Here is a 6,935-nt window from a genome sequence, read left to right on the forward strand (position 1 = left end):
AAATTAGTAGTTAAAGGATAAGTCTCAAGAATAGCAGTGAGAACTAGCCCAGGATGATGGGAGTGATCCCCTAGATGTCAGAGGCGATGCGCTGGGTAGCTGAGGTCGTAGGGGATATGCTCAGTGCTGTATATATTGTGCACCAGAGAGAAGAAGTATGCAGGGCAACAACAGTATAGCCGAGGATGATGGGAGTAGAGTATATACTAGTAGGAGGTGAGAACTGGAGGAGAGGAAGTATTTATAGAATGATGTCCAGGATGGTGGGAGACCTTGTGCACAGTAATATGAGCCCCATTCCAGATGGAGAAGTCTGGGTTCAGGGAAGTGAGAGCAATGTTCAGGATGTTGGGGGTTGTGCTCCCTACAATGAGGGCTAGCCACAGGGCGGTAGGTCCTAAGGGCAGTAGCTTTGCTGTGGCTGTGTTAACGCTGCCCAGTTAATTGGTCGGGCAGAGGCCAGCTAAATTGTAGGAGGCCGAGCTCACTGCCTCGATTCCCGGCCGGGCTCCCCTCCTACGTGGGAAAGATGGCTCCCACTAGCAAACGAAGCAGGGCTGGTGCGGGCCGGCAAACTGACCTACAGTGTTGCAGTGGCTGCCCACTACCTGCCGGGGCTTAGCGGTTCAGAGCGGGTAAGTCCGTGCGGCCGGTATATGTGCTGGTTTCCTGCTGCTAGCCTCCTCACCCTCCATCCACGCTGCTAAGCAATGGCGGCCGCTCTCCTCCTCCGTTCCCGCGCTACTGTGCCACAGCGCTCCGTGTCGCAGTCGGGTGACCCGGTGGGCGCAATAGCCTCGCCCCCTCACCAGGGAGAGAAGGGGGGTCCATAGGAGCTGTTAATGGTGGTTCTATTGGCAGGGAGCTCCAGCACCTCCGTCCTCACATGCCCGCGACGGAACCGGAAGTCTCCCCATAGCCTCTTATGTAATTGCCAGCCCTCCCCCATAGTCTCTTATGAAGTAGCCAGCCCTCCACCATAGCCTCTTATGGAGTAGTCAGTCTTTCCCCATAGCCTCTTATGTAGTAGCCAGCCTTCCCCAAGTCTCATTTATAGTAGCCAGCTCTCCCCTATAGTCTCTTATGTAGCAGCCAGCCCTCCCCAAGTCTTGTTTTTAGTAGCCTGCCCTCCCCCATAGCCTCTTATGTAGTAGCCAGCCCTCCCCCATAGCCTCTTTTTTAGTAGCAAGCCCTCTCTCATAGTCTCTTATGCAGCAGCCAGCCCTCCCCCGTAGCCTCTTATGGAGTAGCCAGCTCTCCCCTAGCGAAGTGCTAGACCCCAAATGGACCGATGACCATGACAGTTCGGAGGAAGATCTAGTGGTCAGCAAGCCCCAGAAACAGTAGAACAGGGTGAAAGCCCAGCAGAGGGCCTGTGGCCAGTACCTCGGCTGGTGATGGAAAATTTTCTAAGGAGCTAAGTGTGCTCAAAACTGTTTATAGGACCTTTTTATCAGTGGTTTGCACGCTGCACCAGACACTCCATGGTGTACATGTTGATAACCTCAGTACCACAAGCATGCTAAGGCACATACATGCCAAGCATAAGCTGCAGTGGATCAGACACCAGAAAAGCTTCTGCCACTTCTACTTCTGTAGTCTTGACCTCTACGTCAACCTACTGGGTGACAGGCCTATCTGTCTTTTCTCAAATGAAACATGTCACAGAAGCAGTGTAGTGTCCTGGAACCAATGTGCCACTACTAGGTCTTAATTTCTTTCAGTCTACACTTTCTAGATTTCAGTCTGTATTTTCAAAAATTTTCTATGCTCTCTGACACCATTGCACCAGTATTATTTTCAAGACTGTACAATTAATTTCTGGCCACACGATGCCTAAGAATACTGTGTATTATCTATATAATTTACAGAACAATTAAATCAATGGGGTTTAATGGATTTTATTTATTATGTTATATTGTATTGTGTGTAAAGGAATTGATTGCCAGCCAGGTCTCACACTCAAAGCATATCCTAGCCTTATTCTATAAAGTTTCCACCAATGGGACGTCAAATTGTCCCACCAATAGGGAATTAGCCCAGGTTTAGCACTTAAGAAGAGGGTTGTGGTTAGTTCTGTCTCAGTAGTTAGTTTTGTTCCTGACTAGTCACTGCTGCACCATAAAGAAAGTTTACCTCAGGGCCTGGCCCTCATGGCCAGTTGTCCACTCCAGCTAAAGTCCTCATTTCTTCTCAAGTCTACTAGCAAGTAACTATGTCAGGCTAAAGTTTAAAGAAGGACAACTGGCTCCTAAAAAATACAAAGCTGTCTTGGGTGACTGTTATTTTCTACAACTATTCTTGGGAAGTCCTTTAGCTGACAACGACTACAGTATATCCAGTGTTTGGCAAAGAGTAAGTAAAGCCAAAGTACTCCACTTGAGCTGGAATTTCACCTTAAATATAATGCAAAGAGTCTGTGAGCATCAGCAGCCAATAGTCGAGTTTCAGCTGTGACACACATAGGTGAGTTGCAGCCAGGAACAAAAAAATTTCACGCCTAAGGAGTTGGCCACCATGTAGGACATTTGCGGTGTCTTGAAATGCTTTGAGTAAAGATGAGCGAGTACTATGCTCATTAATCGAGTTGGGTATTTTCCAATGCTTGACTGCTCGATTTGAGTGACCAAAGGCGATTAAAGTCCCTGGGACTGGTAAAGGGGAGAGTGTCTGTTACACCTGAAAACATCAAAAGTAATGGAAACCCCACGGAAATGGAACTGACACAGCTGTGGAAGCATGAATGGATGCATTAACCCTTAGGGGACACAGCCAGTTTTAACTTTTCCAATTTCGTTTTTTCCTCCTCGTGTATATAAGGCCATAGCGCGTGCATTTTTCCACCTAGAGACCCAGATGAGCCCTTATTTTTTTCGCCACTAGTTGTACTTTGCAATGGTAAATGTAATTTTTGCCTAAATTATGCTGTGAAACCAGGAAAAAAATTATGTCTGGTGAAATTTTATGTGTTTTCACGCTGTTCACCCTAGGGTAAAACTGACTTGTTATACATGTTCCTCAAATTGTTACCATTACAACGATATGTAACTTCTATAACTTTTATTTTATTTGATAGCTTTTAAAAAATTAAAACCTTTTAAAAAAAATATATGTTCCTTAAAATTGCCCTATTACCATGTTTATATCGCTTTTATCCTTTGGTCTATAGGGCTGTGTGAGAAGTCATTTTTTGCACCATGATGTGTTCTTTCTATTGGTACCTTGATTGCGCATATGAGACTTTTTGATCACTTTTTATTACAGTTTTTCGAGATTTGAGGCAACCAAAAATGTGCTTTGGAATTTCTTTTACGCTTACGCCGTTTACAGTGCGAGATCGGGAATGTGATAATTTAATAGATCAGGCAATTACGCACGCGGCGATACCAAATATGTTTATTTATTTATTTTTATTTCTAAAATGGGTAAAGGGGGGTGATTCTGACTTTTATTAGGGGAGTCCCTGGGAGACTTCTAGTATGACGATTCTGATCTCTCATAGAGATCTATGCAGTATAGATATACTGCATTGATCCATGAGATCTGTGCTCCATTGTTTTCGGCTGCTGCAGCCGAGAGCAATAGAGTGCTGAGCCGGGATCAGCGTCATTAGCGCATCGTGCGGGGGGAGGGGGGGCGATCCGCCTACTAGACACCAGGGAAGGCGGACATCAAGTATTTAGATGCAGCTGTCAAATTTGGAAACACTCCTTCCTGCACAGTTATTTGTATAAAAACCAAAACACCCTTAACCCATAGCTGCACCAGGACGTTACTGAATGTCCTGGTGCTGCTAGTGGAGTTCAGAGGGGGTCATTACGGCACAGGCCCAGGCATCGCGCGGGGGGGGGGGGGCGTTCTAACCACCAGGGAGGCGGACGTCAAGTAATTAGATGCAGCTGTCAACTTTGAAAGCTGCATCTAAATACCTAATTAGCGGGCACGGTGATCGGACCATTCTTGTTAATAGCCGAGGTCCGATCGCCGGTAGTTCGCGGTAGTTCACAGATGGGTCACCGCGCAACCCCCCTCTTAACTCCCCTAGTGGCTCCAAGACGTTCAGTAACGTCCTGGTGCAGCTAGGAGTTAAAGACTCCTAGGTGTCTGAGTTGTGCCAATTTTACAAACTGATAACATTGAGCACCCAACCGAAGATCAAGGCAATTTAAAAGTGGGGGAAAATTTGGAAACACTCCTTCCTGCACAGTTATTTGTATAAAAACCAAAACACCCTAAACCCATAGCTGCACCAGGACGTTACTGAATGTCCTGGTGCTGCTAGGGAAGTTCAGAGGGGGGTCGCGCAGCGTGCTGTATGCAGCGCGGGACAGCGGCTATTAGCGGGCATGGTTCGATCGCCATGCCCGCTAATTAAGTATTTAGATGCAGCTGTCAAAATTGACAGCTGCATCTAAATACATACTGTCCCCTTCCCTGGTGGTCTAGTATGGGGATAGCCCCCCGTGAAGCGAACGCGGAGGGGCGATCCCAGCATCTGTTACCGGATGGGGTCTGCACCATAAGGGTGCATGATGATGCAATGATTAAGACGTTTATGTCGAAACATGTTGCATTGTCCATCTGTTGGACTTTTTATCTTTGTCTGAACTAAATAAAAGAGGATTTTATTAAGGACGGCTGTCTCGCTGGATCACTTTTGGACATTTCATTTGACCAGCCCTGTGAGTTCCTGGGCACTAGCGAAGCCTCCTACACTTTCCACCTTACCTATCTAGGAGAAGGTTCACACCAAATGTTACAGGCATGTATATGGTTGCAGCGTTTTTTTTTTATTGTGGCTAAGAGCCTGTTGTGACCCTCATTAGAATTGTAAGAGTCTGTTGTGACCCACCTTATAATTGTGGAAAAAAGCCTGTTGTAACTGTCACTCAACTGGGAGCAATATTAATGCCGGGATCACTAATACTGCTAAATATCGTTCTTTGCAATTTCATTTTTATATATTATGAAAACAGGAGTCATTTTTGACTCGGTGACCTCCCAAGTGATCAAATTTAGGTTTAGGTAAAATTTAGGTCAGAAACAAGCATTTTTTTCCCATTGACTTTAATGGGGTTTGATATTTGATCGAATAGTCGAGCATTAGGTATGAGCGAACCGAACCGTAACAAACCAGATTCGTTACGAACTTTGCAAAAAGTTTGGTTCGTCATCAAACCAAACTTTGAGAAAGTTCGTAACGAATCTGATTAAAATAACAAATAAAATCACAGAATAGACCAGGATAAAAGGGATTATTACTCCTATAATCCATTTTATCCTGGTTTTGTATCCTTGTATCCTGTGAATAACAAAATGTGTGATCTGAGGTCACCAAGTCCAAAACATCTTTAGAAGATTGTTGCAAAAACCTCTAGAATGCACCTGGGGAAGCAGGAAAGCAGTATTACAGGGAACGGTATTACCGGGGTTAGTGATTCCCAGCAATAATGCTGCTCCCTGTCATAGTTAATATTTAATTAATAAAACAAAGTTTTGTTCTAAAAAAGCTATTTTCGTTGTTCAATAGCATAATTAAAATTAATGCTTTTGCAATTAAATATACTGTTAATAAAAAAAATACATGCATAAATATATATATATTTTTTATTTACAGTATATTTAATTGAAAAAGCATGTATTCGATTTAATTATGCTATTGTAAAACGAAAATAGCTTTATTAGAATGAAAATGTGCTTTATTATTTAAATATTAATAATTACAGGGAGCTGTATTAATGCCGGCAATTACTATTGCCGATAATACAGTTCAATGTAATACTTAATTAATACTTTACTTTAATTAAAACAGCAAATGTTTCTTCTAATTATGCATTTTTTTTCACAATAGCAAAATTAGAAGTAACATTTATATTTATATGTCCGCCCAGCTGTGTCGGGGACCAGCGAAGAGACAAGACCTGGAGGGTGAGTAGAAAGCTGTGCCCCCTCCCCTGCACTGCACCCATCCCAGCAAGGAAGGGGGGTCACACCTCCATCCGAACCTGAACGTTCGGCATTTGATTAGCGGGGGCTGCTGAACTTGGCTAAAGCTCTAAGGTTGTCTGGAAAACATGGATACAGCCAATGACTATATTCATGTTTTCCACATAGCCTTAGGGCTTTATCCAACTTCAGCAGCCACCACTAATCAAATGCCGAAAGTTCGGGTTCAAATGGACTCGAGCATGCTCCAGGTTCACTCATCTCTCGTCACAACCCCTTCCTTGCTGGTATGGGTGCAGTCTGACATCAGTCTGGCCCCCAAGGGGTTAAGTGGGGACCCTTACTTAACCCCCTGGGGGCCATATTGTTCAGTAGGGCACCCAAAGGGTTAAGGGGAATGCAATGCATCCTCCTTTAACCCCTTGGGTGCCACACTGTAAGTAGCAATCTGTAAAGATGCTGCATACTGTAAGGTGCGCAACACCACTCACAATGATGGGGGTTGTTCTCCTGTTTGTGTGTTTTTTTGTGTGTTTCCCCCTTTCAGATTTTTCAGATATCGGTATCCTGTGGATTACAGCGTATTCGGTGGACTACGTCGATGACCAGCGGTTGTTTTGATTTTTTTTTTTTTATAAAATGGTCAACAAGGAGTGTGGGGTTGTTTTTATTTGAATAAAAAATATTTTTCACTTGTTTCTTGTCTTTATTTCTTTACTATATAGACTTGGAAGCAGTCTAATAGGCAGAATCCATTACTAAGTCAGGGCTTAGTGTTAGCTGGTATAAAATGGCTAACACTAACCTCCCCATTATTACCCCAGAACCCAATGCCACCAGGGGTACTGGGAAGAGCCGGGTGCCAGTGGTCCGGGAGCATCAAAATTGGGGCTCCTGGACTGGGCGGCAGCAGGCTAATAATATAAGGCTGGGGAAGGCCAAAACAAATGCCCCTTCACACCCTGGTGTTACTAGGCTGCTGCTGCTTG

Source organism: Dendropsophus ebraccatus, chromosome 4 (genome assembly GCF_027789765.1).
Source record: "Dendropsophus ebraccatus isolate aDenEbr1 chromosome 4, aDenEbr1.pat, whole genome shotgun sequence".
Taxonomy (NCBI): Eukaryota; Metazoa; Chordata; class Amphibia; order Anura; family Hylidae; genus Dendropsophus; species Dendropsophus ebraccatus.